General features: G+C 41.1%; 1 protein-coding gene across 1 annotated transcript in view; it reads left to right on the top strand.

The window, feature by feature from the left end:
* Positions 1-705: 705 nt before the first annotated feature.
* ncanb (neurocan b) overlaps positions 706-19055 on the top strand; it is a 141994-nt gene continuing 123644 nt past the window's right edge. Inside the window, exon 1 of the mRNA XM_044043240.1 lies at positions 706-874. The gene's annotated coding sequence lies outside the window, so the exon portion shown is untranslated. The remainder of the gene's footprint in view (positions 875-19055) is intronic.

Genomic DNA, 19055 nt, shown 5'->3' with positions numbered 1-19055 from the left:
TATTATCTTAATTTATTTAAGACACTTTAAGTTATTAATGTGTAACATCAAATCTGATCTGTATTGAAATGGAACTGAAATAGAATTGAACAATGTGGTTTATAATGAAACTATAGCCCAACACACTTATTCTGCATTAGTATGACTACCTTTAACACTCCACTTCAGAAAAACTTGAACTACCCCTTTAAAACATATTTTTTTTTACTTCAGATCATGTAGAAACATTTGCATTCTTCTTCCTTGCCTTCCTTTCATTTATACATAATATGAACCTTAACCAGGACCAGTTAATCCCTTACCTTAACCTTAACCTAACCACAATTCTTACCCTAAACTAAATCACTTTCTTAGATATTCATTTAGACCAGGATTTGATCTCCATGAGGACTGCTGGTCCTGACAAGGTCAGTGTTTGCGCCAGAAAAGGTCCTAAAGAGGTTACTAATACAAGTGTACACACACTCACTCACACACACGCACACACGCGCGCGCGCGCACACACACACCCCTCCCTCCACCCCTCTCCTGCTATTTGAATAGAGAGCCTGCAGAGCGCTCTTTTGTTCAGTAGCGCTCAGCTGCTGGAGAGGAGAGCACCACTCTGGCTGGCGCTCATCCACTCGTCGCAGCTACTGCCTGTGTTTCGCGGAGGACGCACGCACGGTCACTGCTCGAGACAGACATTAAGGACACAGTCTCTCTTGTCTCACAGACACCCAGAGCTGCTGCGTTTTCACGGCACACACTCACTGGGCTTTTTACGCGTCGTTGGATGGTTCGGCTTCCACCTGCACTGTATCAGACCCACGCTCCTGTGAGGCTGCAGCATCGCTCCATATCCCTGTGAACTGGACCTCACTTCATCCAAAAGGTAAAGGCTTGTTTTGGAGATTTAGTTTTATTTCTTTTTTTTTTTTGCAATTCCACAAAAATAGCAGATTAAAAAAATATATATAATTTTGTTTTTAAAAGTCTTTCTAATTCCTCACATGCCAGAAAAAAATAGGCTTTTCACAGATTTTGGTGATCACAGTCTGTGGTGTGAGTCATTTTTTGGAATGTCAGTACTGTTTAGAGACAGTGTGTGGATCTGATGAAAATCTCTTACGGAGAGCATGGTCTATTGATTGAAGTTCCTTTATACAGCTCTGGTCAATGTGTCTGTGGCAGAAATGAACAGTTGTCATGTGTCGAGAATTGAAATAATGATCGATAATCATTGTTATTTAAATGTTTATTAACTTCACTTTTGACATTTCACTCGCATGATTTGAGTCAGTGTAACCATCATTTTACCTCTTGTGGAGAAAACTCCTTCACGTGCCACTCTAAGCCTTCAGCTGAGGCAGATGGGACAGAGCGGGAGCAGAAGTCGATGGGCAGTACAGCAAAGGCTGTCTGCACCGTCAGCAAACCAAAGAGAGGAAACCCGCAGACACATTTTCTTCAATGGTTCTTACTCTCCACCAAGTGGGTCTGCAATTATTTCTGGTGGTGGAAACTTTGCTGTAATAAGGCGGCACCTCAAAGCCACAGGATGATCAAAGTTGGTTGGTTTTTTATATTTTCCGGCAACCTGGCTGTACTCCTCAATGGGAGAAATTGAAATATTAACTCTATTGGACTTTGTTTTTACATTTTTGTCTTCATTTAATGGGAATACAACAGTGTATCAGGTAGAGCTGCTCATGACCCCTTGGGAAATTAAGCATTTCAAATAAGCAGTTTGCTTGTCTCTCCCTCTTTTCTCTCTCTGTGTGAGCATCATTCTGTCTTTTGTACTCTCGGTGTGTGCACATGCTGTAGGTGCAGCACACATGCAGTCATTCACCAGGTTACCATTCACAGTTAAGTCCAGCTATGGTTTTAGTTGGACCTGATTGGACTCCTGACTTTGTCCCAGTGTGCAAGCACAAACAGGGAATTGATTTCCTGACTGAAGTATATTAGAATCGGCCCCCTTTTAGCTTATTAGACATGGACTATATACAGTCAAATGGACACACTAAACTGACGTGGGAGATGTAGGACAGAACTGGCATTTAGCCACCAGGGGGCGACTCTGCTGGCTGCAAAAAGGAATGTCTGTTGGAAAATGGAACATTTGGAAGGTGCATGCACAGGTTGCCTCTCTGGTGCCCTAATGGACAAAAAAAAATGCTCTAAAGTGCCCTCTTGAGTCACAAGAGGGCACTCACTAGAGTGGTAATAACATGAGGAAGTGGCCTACTGGCCGCCATTCATTTGTGGCCTTTAAAGGAAAATAGACATTTAAAAAATTGATGTTTCTAAAGGAGTGTCTTTGTAGTGGAGAAAAGTGATAAGATGCCCTTGCAAATTCCCTTCCTATATGTGTCTTTCCAATCAAAGGGTGCCATTATGAAGTTCCCTACTGCCCCTAAATGTGTCCCGAAGGGTGTCCTTAAAGGAAATGATATTCAGTGCTGTATAGAAAATGCCCATCTAGGTGATAGAAAGTGATGCTGTGCCGTCAAGGATGTCCCTGTATACACAGGTGTGTGAGAATGTGGGAAATTATATACTCATTCATTTCACTTTTATATGTATAGTGCCAAATCACAACATACATTACCTCAAGATACTGTACATATTAAGGCAGAAACCTTCTCTCCAATATTACAGAGAGAAGAGAAACTCGACAGTTCACACAATGAGCAAACACTAGGCATCAGTGTAGAGGGGAAAAAAATCAAAAATAAATCTCTGACTCAACAATGTGCAGCATATGCCTCGACCGGTTGGGGTGAGATGAAAAATGGGGGATAGAGGAGATGTAGAGAGGGGGGAGAGAAAGTGAAAGAGGGATGTGAGGTAGAGACCAAGTCAAGTAATAGGTTTAGACAGGACATATTCTAGTGGCACTTTTAACTTTTTGCCTTTAAATATTTTGCTCTGAAAACAACCAACAAACCGTTCAGTTAACAGTTAGTTGGTACCATGTGTGCAAATTGTTGCAGAAATTCGGTCTCCTCGTCTGTCCAAAATTGTGCTGTTCTGGATTTTGTCGTGTTGTTTTGGCTGTTGTCTTTGTCCTAGTGTACTGGTTTCTTCTATCATTTCTGGGTCAAAGACCAGAGACGGGAACTGTGGAACATGCACTTGGTCCAGTGACTTATGTGGATATAGTGGCTGTTCACATGCAGTGTTTAAAAATGCTCCATGAACACATGCAAGAAGCCAAAGGTCTTTACCCAAGGTGCTGGTGGGGTTACGCTTCTGTCGCGTCCGTAGTTACTAAGCAACCAAAGCTAGAGAGCTGTGGAGATGACTGCAAGAAGTTGCTGCAGCCCCACTGAAATAAGCCCCATTGAGAAAATATCTGCTTCAATGCACCTTTAATACGTGTGCCTGTGTGCATCCTCTCCTTCACCAACTGATTCAGTAGCTTCATCAGGATGATGAAGGTTCCAGGCTTATTTTAGAGTCAAAAGACCTGCTGAACACAGACATTCCCAGTGCCGCAGCAGAGTGTTTGTTGCAACAGATGGACATTAGTGCTCTCATTTGATTTACTACAATTTTAGTCACCATATTTACATGTTTTCTTTAAAAGTCTTTTTTTGTTTTAGTGGTTTTGTATCCAAACTGCCTGTTGTCACACACGTCTGATCCATCCATGGAGAGAGGCACCACATAGCAGCTTTGTTTTCACTCTCATCTTTGTGTCTATAATACAAATATGTGCTGCTGTGACGTCATCTTTGTTGCCATTTCCTGAACTGTCTCGAGCTACAATAATGAACTCTGCCTTTTATTTCTTTTTGGTTCCACCTCTCGCATATCGTAGAAGGTGTCTCTTTGTCTCTCAGTGTCTTTCTCTTGTCGACCCGCTCTGTGTGGACTCCATCACTCCTGCGCTGTACCACTGGCTCTGCTCTGGAAACCATTGTTCTCAGAAATGTTCCCTTCTTTGGCATTGCCAGTTCACTGCTCCCCATTTTTAAACATTTTCTGTGATGACACTGCAGTGGAATAATATTCCTTCAGAGACAGGTCATCACTCCTTAGTGACACACGACAACTACAGCTGTGGACAAGACTGAAAGCAGCTCAGAAATGTTGACATCACACCCCAGGATTGTGAAAGGGAAATGAAAGAAAGGAGAGAAAGAGAGAGGTGAATAACAGACTGGAAGAATTTTACAGCATTATCTGCACTTTGCATGAGGTTGTCTTGTCACATATTTCAATAATGTGCCTGTTCTGCCTGGCTGTGCTCAGCTTAGTGCAGACACTTGTAGCGGAAGACGTGAATGGGCGAGGATTCAATTTTGCACTTGAGCAGTGTCCAAGCAAGTGATTTTGAAACAGAATTTTTACAGAGATTTTGCAAATGTTCAACATTAATATTCCCAAAATGAAGCCTTCTGCTGTGCTTTAAACAAACAAAGCCGCCCCTTGGCACAGGATGAAACGAGGGACGCATCAGCCAACAGACTGCACAGAGGATCTCTGAGCTTAAGTCTGGCTGTTGAAGGCCTCCAGCTACAAATCCTACAGTTGAAGGGAAGGTGATGCTATGATTCAGCTGTGATCCTTCCAGGAGAAATATTACAGCAGAAAAAGAGATCTTTATTAGAGGATTAGAGTGTTTTTATGTTTTAGCTGAAAGTTCAACGCTATGAGCGCCGCGCATATGTTACAATGTGGAGCGAGAGTGAGAGTGAGAGGGATGCTGGAAGACTCCTACACACAGAGACTAATTTACACGCTTAAATAACCTTGATCCAATTAAGTAGTACAAAGTCTCACAGTGGCCTATACACTTATTCAATTCGGTGTGTATACATCATCAGATTGTGCTTACTCTTGTCACCCTCAGCTTTGTGTGCAGCAGGAGTGGAGCCCACGAGCACTTGTGCTTGCACATACTATGACCATAAATCATAATTTAGGCTGTGCTCCATCTGGTGCCTTCATTCTCCTACTCATGGGGGTCATTTCACTGGCTTAATAAATGCTGTACCTTTCCTCACCAGAGGCCATCAGTCCACTCGATTGACAGCTCTTCAAACACTATCTCTCCCATTTTGGTATTTGTTTGGATATTTATTTATTTTGTTTAGATTTTCAGTAGATAAAAGAGCATGTACATTCTCAGTGGTAAAACAAAGGTTTGTAGGCTGAAGCTACAGCTCATCTACACTTACCCCTCTTCCCTCATATAACCATGTTGTTGTTATGAAGACAACAAAAACATAAATTATGTTTTTATTTATTTCCAGTATTGGTAAGGTAATATTTATTGTGTTTTGCAGTTAATTGTATTGCATAATCTTACATTTCTAGAACAGGTATCCCACAGTTTAACCCACGACAGACAAACATTTGTTTGTGTCTTTGGTTTTTCAATTATCAATGTGCCTCTTTGATTTTATTTACCGTTTTTATTTGTGATAATTGTCCATTTTTGTTGCTTCATGCATAATGTGCATTGCATTTCAATCCTCATTTATGCAAATGTCAGTGATAGTGGGTTATTTAGGTGATGGCAAGGTTTTAAATTTACAAATCCTATGTTATGTTTTTTCTTTTAGTGTTTTGTTTGTTTCCCCATATCTCTAAATAATAATCTTGACTTTGATAAGGTTTACGAGTGCATTCCTCTTTTAATTCATCATCAATTATTTCCCCTAAAATTTTTACATTCAAGCACTGAATCAAGTGGACACCACAGAACAGATGGAGCGGAGCCTAAGTGGGCTGCTGTTAGCTTTCCCTTGGCTAATAATATAATAGTTTGGCAATGAGCGTATTGAGCTCGCCACTGCACCTATAGAGCCAAACAAATGAGCAGCACAGTTGGTCCATCACGGCCAGTGGGAGCGCAAACAAAGCCCGGGAGCCACAGAGCCAGAGAGAGAGAGAAAAAAAAAGGTAGTTTTCCACAATCTCACCAGACGCAGCTCATGAATATTCATGAAAGACACCCCCCTCCCACACACACCCCCCACTCCCAAACCCAGCTCTGTATCCCTCTCCCACCAAATATATTATTCAAACAAAGCATTTTCCATATTAAATACTATAAATAAATGATGACATCTGGTAACAGTTTTTGTCTGTCGAATTAATGACATGGGCACACTCAAGTAGCTTCCAGTGATTTTCAGGGTGGATGGAGAGTGGGAGTGGGTAAAATTCCCTTAACCAACCTTTCCTTTGTGTCACCACTTGAGTGGACTGCCTCCCTGGTTAAAGTCAGTACATGTACTCACTTCCTAACACCCTGGAGGAGATGCAAATACAACATATAGATATTTATTTTCCCATTATGCCAGAGGTTTCATGTGTGAGATAATCATCAGGGGAAACGAGGCAATGTTCAGATTACCAGACTGAAGTGGCTCATATCCAATATTTTCCATTCATGCGAGTCAGATCTGCTATTGCTATTTTTAAATCAGATTTGTGTCATTTAAGTATGTGGTCCTTGATCTTATATCCAATTCATCCACTAAGTGGCCATGCATGATAATGGTCATATCAGTTTCCGTGCGACTTCCGTGTTGAGCCTTATTTTCTTTGACCTGCACCGGCAATGTGTCAAAGCCCATCAGCTCACTTACTATTTTGTATTGTTTACTCTGGTCCCTCTTCCAAACTCAATGGCTAGTATGTTATTAAATTATTATATTAAGTCACTTATAAAAGCAAGATGAAATAAAAACAAATACTGTGCTGTCCCAAGTTGTAAAAACATTTTAACTTGGGTTGTTATTTTGATCTATCATTTCAATTTTGAAGCTTAGTCTATCTAATAGTATTTAATTTTCAAAAACAACCCGACCACAGTGACATTTACAGGGCTTAAAGTTTTCAGGCACAGAATGTTAATGCAAATATGAATGATGCAAAGACAGAATTAGACAATCACAATTAAAATGTGAGAAAACTATTTGCAAAGAAATTAAACTGAACTCAGCAGACCTTCTGTAGCCCTGAATGAAACCCTCCTCCTGAACTGTTGTCATTAGGTTCCGTGTCTTTGTCTTGGACGTACGACTTGTCATGGCTGTCTTCATGTTCTCCTGAAGGCTGAAACCGCGCTCTGCTGCCACGCCTCTCTGTTACAGACGTGGTCACAGATGAGCTCCAAGGCCCACTTGCGTGAGAGGCGGGTCTGTTACAGGTCAGTGGCTGCAGGGTCACATGTAATTGCACAGAATTACGGCTGCCGGCGCCACTATTACAGACAGTCTAAAGGTGATTATCGACAGTGTTGACCCTCATTTGTTGACCCTCAGCTTTCAAGCTGTTCAAATGACGGACACCCTTCAGATTTTTCCGTCATGGTGGAAAAGAAATCCATCAATGAAGGAAAATCTTCAGTTAATGTGACCCCAGACCGGAAGTGAATTCTGCTTATAATCCCACTGTCTGAACCTGAGATTAAACAGATTTTCTGACCAGTGGGTATGTGGTGTATTACCATGTTTTCTGTTGTTGCTGATGCTACAAGCAAAGCAACTATCACTGTGCTCATTTTGGGGCAGTCATATTTAGTCAGTCAATAGTCAGACGCAGGACACTTGAAGTTATTGATGTGAACCATGACGTCTGATCTTTATTAAAATGGAATTTAAATGTGTTTGAACTGGTGATTTGAATGTGTGGCTCCTTGTAGTTTCAGCATTGCAGAGCTCCTGAAGCAGTGCCTGGTTTGTTTCCCTCAAACTTTGTCTTTCGTGATTTATCGAAATCTCAGACAGTCACATCTTCTCTAGACAAAGTAGAGGATGCATCAGTGAGAGATAGAAAGTGTGTAACATTGGCGTCATCGCTGCACAGACTGTTTCTGTCATACTGTGGTGAGCTGGGAAACAGAGGCTGCTTGAGGTCTACAGATGGCCAATGTTTTCCATGCTTGTGTGCTGCAATTCCCAAAGGAGAAGAAGGTTCTGTTCAGTGTTCGATTTTAATTTGTGGAGGTACATAGAGTTCCCTGGATAGTGTATTTCCAGGCAAGAAGATCGAAGAGAGGAAAGCAAGACATTGTTGGGAAGAAGAATAGAAACAATATCCCCTGTTGGAGAGACTGATTTCTGTCTGTCTTCGTACATTGCCCTGCATGAATTCCACACAGCAGGACTATTCATGAAGCCAAGACTCCAGTGTGGTGCTTATAAAGCTGTCCGAGCTAATCAGAGCTCTAGTTCTGCAGTTGCCCAAACCAATCAGAGGGATTTATGGGAGAGACTAGGAAAGTAGTGTAATTAATTTCATCCAAATCCCTTAAACCAAAGTCAAGAGTATGCCGTTTCCATGTGCGTGAGAGTAGTATATATCCTTTGCTGCTATTGTACTGATTGGCAGTCACACACAATAGGACAAACTGTGACTTTCCTGCTTTTGTGTTATCCACACAGATGCTGGAGGAAAGGTCATTATGAGTCTTTTTTGTGAAATATCACAGCTTCAAAGAGTTTGTTTATTGATAGATTTTGTTGCTTTGAATCAGAAAAATCGGGGTTCTGTCTTTTTGATTGTGATTGTAATAGCACCTTCTTTTTTTTTGGTGTTGTTTTTTTTTGGATCGTGCTGCTTTATTCAAAGCCAGGCTCTGACAGACAAAGACGAACATGTGGCTGAAAACGTACGTGTGAAAGTGTGGTGTGCCAACTTAAACCAAATCACATCATTCACTATGTAAGATCTTGAGCAAAACATAGTAATGACTTGTAACTCGGGTTCCTTTTGGGGCCACCTAGGACTATAGGACGGCTGTGACACAGCGGTAGAGCAGTTTGTCTCTCAAATGGAGGTTAGAGTTTGATCTCAGGCTCCACCATTCTATAAGACCATGTTTCCACCGAGTGGAACAGTTTGGTCCAGTATGGTACGGTCCACATTTCTTTGCGTTTCCATTAGGAATAGTACTAAAATAACCACAACTGTTCCATTTTTGGTAACCGTCTCATGGGAAAATGGTACGGTATAGTCCAGGTGGAGCTGCACTGTCTCCGCCCATGACAGTCAGCTGATTGGGTGACAGTAATGCGTCACTCTCTGGCAACCAGTGCTTCTTCAAAGCCTGAAATCTATTCTCATACACAGCTTGACGTTGTTCTCAGTCTAAATGCAAGCCTGATCCAGGGCTTTTCCATTCCAAACCGTACCATACTGTACCATGATGGAAACACGGCTTAAGCAATGTGTCCCTGGTCGAAAGCCCAAGTTGCTCTTGTTTTCTGTGCTGGGATTAATGTTGCTGCAATGCAATTGTTTTATTTTTCAGGTGTCAAATTGTTCTATGTTCTGTGGCAATTAAAAAAAGAATGCAATACATAAATATTAAAGTTATTTAATATCTATAAGTTCTCACACTGTAGAGTGTTGTAGTTAATATTTTGATTCTATTTCATGTGGTGAAGTAAATATTGACCTGAAGTTTCACTTAAAATATAATTACCAAATCAAATTAGATAGTTTGATCGTTTAATTAATCAATTAATAAAATATAATTTGCAGGTGCAGGTAATTTCCCAGAAGCTCTGCTTTGAGCTAAATAATAATATTAGTATTCTAACATAATGACAATGTTCATGTGTGCACATTCAACACCACACACACCCACACACACAAGGAGAGAGTCATCAGCTAATTTGCCTTCTTCCTCGGATCTCTACAAAATGAAAGTCTTCACAAAGTCTTTCAACAGTTGTTTTAAAATGTCAGTGATGAACTGAATGACCGACATTTGCATCATGGGAGCTGTCACAAAAGCTTTAATAGAGCAACAAAAGATCCCTTTCATGCTTGGGCATGAACAGAGCCATCAGAAAAGATTCAGACAAATGAGAGACAGATGGTTTTGAAGACACAGAAGCAGCTGAGTGAGCAGCAGCAGCAGTTTGATGACCTGCTCCACCCACAAACGATGAACTTGGAAAATCTACCAACATTGTTTTGGCAGCACGAGTTACAGATTGATGCTTTACATGTGTGATATGTGACTAGAAGTTTAAAATGGGTACTGCAATCCAAATTAAAATTACTGCAGAGAATTGTTCCCCCTCCTCCCAAGAGACTCAAGGTTGAAGGTTGAACGGTAGTTTGAGGATCCAGTCCAAATGAATCTATGAACCCATTTTCCACAACATAAACTTTTACACAATTTTTCGATTGTATATTAAATGTTACATTAAAATGATATTTTATTGTCATTTTATGAATGAAAACAATATTTGTTTCCCTTCATACAGCTCCTTTAATCTATTAATTAATCTACTATCTATTATATTCTGTAAAATATCTGCTTGTCAGACTTAAGTGGCAGTAAAATTATACCTCAGCTCGCCCCCAACCAGACTTTAACACCTCATTTGACTTCTGTTCCTCTGCACCACCTCAAAGTGCTAAATGAAATACGAGAGACGCTGCCAAATTGATTTTAATGTGGAATTTGTGAGGCTCATAGTGGGTCATTCTGCAGTCAATATGGGTGGATGAAACATTTGCTCAATTGTGTCTAGTACTTAGTTTTTTAGGAGATTAACAATTGGGGAGGATAAGGAAGCATTTCTTACACTGATCACAAAATCATCAACTATTTAAATTTTCAGTGGCTTCAACTTCGATCAAACAATGAAATCAGCGCACAAAGTTTTTTGCATTCCAAATCCAAGTCAGTCCCCTGTGCAGCCAATAGTCCTGAACTGAATACAGAGTTCACTTTTTCATAGTTTGAGAGTTTAATGCACAAAGCTGTTAAACAATTACCATTTTTTTGGCTTTGTGCCGAAGCTCTTCAGATAAATCCCACCCCTCGGAGGTTAACAGTAGCTCTTCGGTTTCTGCTCTGGTAAATTCAGAATCAACTTTTGGGTGGTTTTAAAAATGTACTTTTCATAATTAACTATAATGCAAAATTAATAGAGAAGAAAATCCTCACAATTAAAATGGGTTTTTGTGGCCGGGCAAAAAAGGACTTAAATCAGCCTCTGTGCCTCTCTTTGTTGATGTGAGTCTTTTCATGACTTCAACCATAGCAAGTATATTGCTCGATAAAGTGCAGGAAGTTTTTTGACACAAAATAATATGACTGTGTCATAGTGTCTCATGAACATTCGTGTATACATGTTCATGACGGGAAGAGAAAGGTGGAACTACAATATCCCGGCAGTGCAGCACCTGGACAAGTGCACATGTCAGGCTTTTAGGAAAAGTGGAACTGGATTACAGTGGCAATTCCTATGCCATTGCTTATTGTGTAGCTGTAAAAACAAACCCGACAGATTTCCCACTCACACTGCAGCCCAGAAATAACACAGGCCCAGAAATCAGCCCTCACCAATGGGCACATTTGGAACTGTCTCATGCTCTAGTAATGACAAAGCATGATGAAATACTGTTGCCCCTCTTAGTGTCCTTTCCTGTCCACTTCTTTTGGCTTATTTCCCCCTCAGCTGTAATTAAGGAGATTGTCTGTCTTTTAGCATGTCTGGATACTTACTGTTAATGCATAAATGCTGGAGCCCTCAGGTTTGCGCTTTGATAAATTTGGCAGCTGCTCTCAGATTTGTTGCTAGGGCGTCTCTAGTGACTGTGAATGTCCGGGACTTGGCTGATATCTGCTTCCTCGTGTGTTTGCGTGTGTGATAAAGAGGTTTGTCCGAGCGTGTTGCTATTCCCAAGTGTCCGGCTCAGTGCTCAGATTGATTGGGGACTGGACTGCTGTTGCTGATGGATCTTTCTCAGCGCTCGTCTGTGTTGGCTGAGCTCCTAATCACTGACCACTGTCTGTTACTGTGAATGGGTTGACGTCAGCAGCAGCTGAGGAATGTGTGCATACTTTCATGAATAAATAATCACGTCGAATGCATACCTCTGTTTACTTGTCCAGGCCTGTTGTTACATTAGTGATCAATGGCTTACAGCAGAAGAATCTGAGCAGTTGTTGAACAAGTAATTGTGCCGTGACCGTGATGCGTCATGATGTTTCTTTGCATGAATGTACAGTATACTGCACAGTTTGCTCTCAAAATGCATTCTGCCCACATGCTGTTTTTGTCATTGCACTATACACTAGGGTTGTCACAAAGCTGCAATTTCAAAATCGATCCTGATTCAAAGGAGGAATTCTCGATACTCAAAATTCCATAGGAAAAAAAAGACACAACCTGAACAATTCAAATAACATCTTCAAGTTGACCAACATAGTGTTGTGCTACTTATAGCCACAACCTTGGAGCACTGTTTGCACATAGGCGTATCACAACTGTACCCTTCCCCTGACTGTTTGCCTTGTATGAAAAATACTTTTAATAGACATTTTTGCTTTTTTCATTTTCAACTATAAACTGGTCATGAAGGCCCTGCAGCAGCAGCCAGCACCGTGTTGTGAAGGCCATCTTTCATGTGTTCAGCTATTAGTGAGGGGAAGAGTTGTGTGCCTGCAGCACTGCTGTGTGAAGATGCATGTCAACTAGGTATGGATCAGGATTAGATCATGAATGTGGCCTGGGCCACGCGGTTGGTGTAGTGGTTAGCACTCTTGCCTTTGCAGCAAGAAGATCTGGGTTCATGACCGTGTTAGAACAAGGGCCTCTCTGCATGGAGTTTGCATGTTCTTCCCATGTTTGTATGGATTTTCTCCAAGTTCTCTGTTTTGGTCACACAGTCCAAAAACTGAGAGTGGGAGTGAGAGTGAATGGTTGTCTCTATGTGGCCCTGTGACGGACTGGCAACCCGGTGTATTGGCAAACCTCATGTGGAGGATAAAGGGGTAAAAGATGAGTGAGTGAGTGAGTGAGTGTATGCTTGAACTGCTTAACTGAAGCAAACATATCACAGTATGTCCTTATATGACAGCATTGCCATTGCAGTAGCAGTAGGAGTGTGTCAACTCCACACACCACTCTTCTCTGTGATAGGGAATTAGCCGATGTTAGCTCATTAATTAGGCATGTTATCTGGCTGAGCAGCACGCCTCGAGTTTTTATTTGACTAAAGATAGACACGCTAAATCTCATGTTGCAAGCGTGTTGCAAATGTTTGTTTCCAGACGACGTTTCCATGAATTTAGCAAATGGTAATGGATTGTTCTCCCATTGATGTGGGCTCACTCTTCATATCACATATGCTGACTGACTGCTCACACCCTTCAGAGGGGAGGGTTTCTCGCTGTCTCTGATGAGTCATTAAAGCACCTCATACTGCAGGAATAATATAGAACACTCATGGTATCAATACTGTTACAAATGAGTATCTAATCTCTCACTACTTTTTTTGTAGAATTTAGTGTCTGATTATCCATTTTTTTTGACAATCCTTGCATGTATCCCATTCAAACACCAAGAGACACAGGAATTTCCTTAGCAGCCAAGGCAGCTGTTTCCTCAAATGTTTGAGGCCGAGCCTAATTGGGCCTCATCTTAGCTTGACCTTCATTGTTTTGACAGAGAGGAGGATTAGAGGGAGACACACCAAACTGAGGTTATCCAGTCTCTTCATTCCTCGTCTCCTTGTCATTTCAATCCACAACGCTCAACACTAGTGGAAGCTTGTTCGAGCAGCCATTAGCTGGTGCCCAGAGCTTTTTCAGAAGGGTCAAAGCTGTCTGAAGCTGTGGAGTGGATGTTTTAGCTCTCACCTCAGTGTGGATTTGTGCATGTGTGTGTTTAGTGTTTGTCTTGGCTGTGGCAGCACAAGATGAGCACCTGAGAGTGGTCCAAATAACGAGTCAGCTCCACAGTGCGTGATGTGATTTACTGCTGAGCCATTAGCAGTCAAGCTGTGTTGGGCTTCAGGTGTTCTCAGAGGGAAAACGGAGGAAGAAATACTCCCCGCCGCAGCACACGCTGGTTTTAAAAGCCCCCTTGCGATTTATTAGGAAAACATTTCCTCAGACCTCCCACCTTCACTTCGCTGCCTTGTAACCTATAGATACACTGAGTTTACACACATTCATATGTTCAGTGCTGAAGTAGCAGTGGAGCAATTTGGAGTGGATTTAAAGAGGCCAGTGGACAATCACAGTGGATCAATCCTGAGATTGTCTCGAGTGCTCTGTGTGTATAACTGAATTTCAACACGAGGAAGTCCCAATTCTACCTTCTCACTCCTATCTCAGAGGTCACAATCAAGCACTTAAATTTTAAGTTTTTCACTATAGAAAAAACACATTTCCTGAAACTTGAACCCTGTTGTCAAAACTCCACCCCCCCCAAAAAAATAATAACATTGCTTGTGAAAGGTATATAACTTCCATACAAATTGTAATTTACCTCCGAAACGTTACACACAGGCACAATTTCTTGCAGTTTTCTTGTTTTCACATTTCTACTTTTCTCATATGGCTGCATCTAAGAACGACTTTGAAAGTCATTGATTCCTGAAATGTTTAATTGACTATTCAGATCATCTTAAACGATGTTCAAGTTCAAAATATACTGCCTAGAAGTTTATCCGTCTGTTTGAAGTAATTACCAAGTTGTCCGGAAGAGGGCGCTGTGAGCACGGCTTAGCCAGACTGATGTTGTTTTGCACTGACAATGGAGGACACAAGTTTATTTGTCTTTCTGAGCAGACAATCATGACATTAAAGTATCTGAAAAGCGGCGTGTGGAATATAACTAACATTATCTACAGACTCGGCTGTTAGTGGGTTGGCGATAAATCCAGATTTAGGCTGCACAGTCCGGATTTCAACAGCCTCCAGCCGGACACTCAGTTGTCCTCTTTTATCTATGGCCATACAAATAATTGGCTGAAAGCTCTGACGTATGATAATTCATTAGTTAAAAATGTAAACAATGCTTCCATGTGCTGGCAACACACGGAAGAGGCGGTGCTGCTGTTTGCCGGCCCTGTTCAATGCCAAATGCCAAAAAGTAAAATTATTTTTAATTTGCACTGATTAAAGATTTTAATCTGCACTGACTGAAAGACAAGCATAGTTCTCATCCTTCTTTTTTCCAAACATTTTAAGTCCAGAAATGTCCTGGTTTCTGGCAGTTTTTTCTGTTGCCAATTTATGGCTATGGATGCAATAAGTCAAGGTACTGTTCTCGGATCTCAGTTGAAACAGACGTTTTGTTGTCATTACATTCAAATCATTTGAAGAAATACTTTTTTGCTGTTCTATTATCATGATATATAAATGATATAGTCTTGCAATGAATAGAGAATCTCAGAGTCGGTGTAGCAGTGTGCCACCCTAAGTTCCCAAAGTTGGCAGAGGAATCCCACACATGTCACTTATGTCACTCGCAGCAGAGATGGGTAGAAAATGAGATGACTCACTCTGTAAAAAAAGATGGGAATGATGTAAGTCACATTTTGTCAACAATGAAATTAGTTGGCAACTACTTTCGTCATCGATCGTGACTCATTGTTACAGCCTTTAAATGTCTGAATATAAAAACACGAAAACACTACTTCTTTTCATCAGGAACTTGATATAATTATCTGCCTATCCTGTCTGTCTCTAATGTCTCAAGCTACATCCTTTTTGGCCAAACACTGGGGGAAGGAAGTGTGCCTTCTTGAGTGGCATCTGCATTGGCATTCCTCCACAGAAATGTCAGCACAGGTGTCTTTCATTGTGTGGATGAGATTTGCACATTGGTAGCATTGTGACAGTCATAACTGGATCACTGTTGAACTGCTGTAATCAGTTCAAACTGGCTGGCTAATCTGGTCCCAGAGGTGGAAACTCACCCATATGATAGCAAACACATTTCCCTATAGTTGCTGGCAATGAATGCATTATGCTGAGTGTCATGAAATCTGAGCATATTAGTTATTAGCTGTGTTGTATGGGCCAAAAGTTTTCATGGCGGTGAAGGACACCCTTCTGGCTAATTGCAGCACACACTGTGATGTTTCCACCTCACAGCCCAAGTACATGGACAATTGCACGCTGCCTAAGGATATTCCTTCCCCAGCGTCTGTTCTGGGTTAGATTGAAACCAACTCCAGTGTGTAAGCACTGAGAAAAAACTGCGATTCATAATTCTGCAATTATGCTTCTTATTTATCCCTAATCAGAATCTCAGGAAGGACAGATAGACCAACAATCACATCATCATTTCTTTTGTATCACTACAAAGATCTTTAATTCCCTACTGTTTCTCCCTCATCTACACCACTTCTGCTGCTGCTGCTGCAGAAGCTGCTTGGGATTAATAGCACTTTTTAAAACACACACTTGAATTAGCATTATAAATGGATTCTCAAGATTGCAATTTGACTGTAAGTACCATTTCTAAATGACTCTAGCAAATGGTGTGTTTTTTAGATGGATAGATCACTCAGTGTTATGTGTCCCCTGACCTGGGCTGAGCTTTGTTTAAATTGCCCACCTGCGTGTCATGAAGCAGCGGTGTATGTCCGAGCAGCTATGGCTTTTTTTCCTAAAGCCTGCAGCTCAGGCTTCTCACCTTGTCACAGCCACGGATACCAGCTCCAGCTTTCCAGGCCTCCTGTGGCATCTGCTCTTCGCGTCGGCCATCAGATAAATGAGGTGTTTGCTTTTCTTTGGCAGAGCGGTGGATTTCAGAAGGTCAGAGAAGGTGGCTTCAGTGGGAACAGGGAGCCTGGTTGGTGCAGCTCATCAGTCAGTTCTTAAAAGGAATAATAATTCTGAATCTGATAGCCCATTAACCACAAATCATGTATGCTTTAGGTTATACTGCCAACCATTTCCCACAGCTGCCTTTAAGTATGTAGATTGATTTCCTACCTTCCCACAGCAGCCTTCAGAACAGGTTGCTTTATAAAATGTTTATATCTTTGGATATTTATGGGATCACCAGTGTTCAGAGTTTCAATTCTTTAAACAACCAATCACGACCTTCCAACTGCCACATTTTTAGTTGCCAGATCTCTTCAAAGTTTTTGATGCAACAACTTGCACTGACTCGTTGCTAAAGTTGAGTTTTCAAGAGACTCGGCATCGATATATCAAGCCAACGCTTACTGTGGTGAGAAACCGGATTTAATTTGTGAACTGACATGATTTAAAAATGGGCCTCCGAGTAGTTTGGAAAACATTTGAGTAGTTCAATATTTCAGTGTACTGACAGCATGACTTTTTGGATTAATGTCTGTCCGTCTGTTAGTGGTTAAAATTGAAACATTCAATCAACAATTGGATGGATCATCATGATATTTTTGCACAGACATTTGGGATTTGGGAGGAGAGTCACACACTTTTTGGTGACATTTCTTTTTTTCCAGTCTGCTTTATGTACATTTTGTATTAAATGAAACGTCAAAACGGTAAAGGATTGTCCAGAAATGTAGTCCTTTCACCCTCAGGGTGAATAATTGTGGTGATCATGGTAAACATTGTCCCTGTTAAATATTCAGTTACCATGGTCACTATGAGTACATGTCCACGCTGGTCATTCAGGACCTGACAAAAAGGCAACGATCTATACTGTGGGGGTTATTGTGATGGAGTTTTGAAGGAGCTGTTACATCAAAGTGAACGTACACTGTGACTTTTGAAAGCTCTGCAAATGTATTTGATGTAATTAGTTGTCGCAGATACGGTGTAAGCCACAGATTTAGACTTTTCTTGTGGTAATTAGCTTAGGGGTTGAGACAAGTGCTAATTGGACATACATCCACACTAATGGAAATTTTATGAATCTGTTAATTGTGTCCTCTTTTAGTATTCTTTTTGCCATTTTTTTTTTTTGCCTTTAGACAGTAGAGAGCTGACAGAGGAGGATGACATGACTGAAGGCTCGAGTCAAACTGCACAAACTTTGGAGAGAATAAGAAATATATGGTTAAAAAAAGCATCTGTGGGTTGAAGATGTCAGTCTGTCTGTCTTTCTATCTATCTGTCTGTCTGTCTGTCTATCCATCCATCCATCCACATCAGCCCTCCACACTCACCCCCCGTCTTCCATTTCCTTCGATTAAACTTTGCGGCTGAGAGTTTCACTTGACAAAGCTCCCTCTTGCCCTCCGCACAGCCGCAGCGTGGAAGTGCGTATTGAATTAGTGGCAAGTGCTTGTTTTCCCCCTCTCAGTAAACATTGTTTGATGAGTTAAATTAGCTTTGCTGACACCTCCTCCTTCAGAGAGGAGATGTGGCGTGGGAACATCGGTGTAACTGGAGGGCTCTGGGCGAAAAGAAAGAAAGAAAGAACGAAACTAATACATAAATAAATAAATGAATAGGGACACGCTGCTTGAGTGCCAGGCTTCAAGATTAATTTGCGGAGTTCATGGCCAGGCTCTCAGCTTTGATTAGCTGTTAATGCTGAAAATATCAAAGCACAGTTTGTCTTAAGGACTGCTTACGCTTCACTGCCCCTTGTGCCCTTTCTCTGTGGCCTCTGTTGTGGTTGTTTTTCCTCAGGTAACATTTAAATCTCTTTTTGTCTGGATCGAGACTTTGCATCCACGGCCTCCGCTGTGACTCAGTGTGCTGGTGCAGTCCGGGCTTTCAAGTTCATTGTCATTAATTATACAGTTCCTACATAAATACTGAGTATGTAAGGAGCTCACTTCATTAATATGGCAACAGTGTGCCTCTTATCTTTTCATTCACTCCTTGTTTCTTTGTTTTGTCTATTTTAAACTTAAGAGAGTCATTTTGCACAAATCTGTACCATTAACAAGATATTACACACAAAAGCTTTTATTTTTTTTATATACAGTTGCAACTATGAAACATGTATATCCTGTTCAGCTCATGTCTTTTCTCTTCCGTCTCTTCAAACGTCTAAAAAAGAATATCAGTGTAACCACCACCACCTGTGCCCCAGAGAAGTAGTATTTTTCTTGAACATTGAATAGTAGCAATGATAGCTGGTATTCCTGCGTGGTAAAGCTGTCAGACTGGATGAGGAGACATATGTTTTTAAGGAAGAGTGTGTTGAGTTCATGTCTGGACCATTGTTTTAATCCTCTGAGATAGAACTTGAAAGATAAAAAGATGCTGCCTGTTCTCCAGAGAACTGGGCAATGCTCCAGCATTCACTTTATCTGTGTTACATTAAATGTTAAAGGAAGGGAAATTAACTCCGTTGTTAAGAGAGACGATAAGATAGCCAATATTGCCTATT

Source organism: Solea senegalensis, linkage group LG14, assembly GCF_019176455.1.
Source record: "Solea senegalensis isolate Sse05_10M linkage group LG14, IFAPA_SoseM_1, whole genome shotgun sequence".
NCBI lineage: Eukaryota > Metazoa > Chordata > Actinopteri > Pleuronectiformes > Soleidae > Solea > Solea senegalensis.
This window is presented reverse-complemented; position numbering and strand designations above follow the sequence as displayed.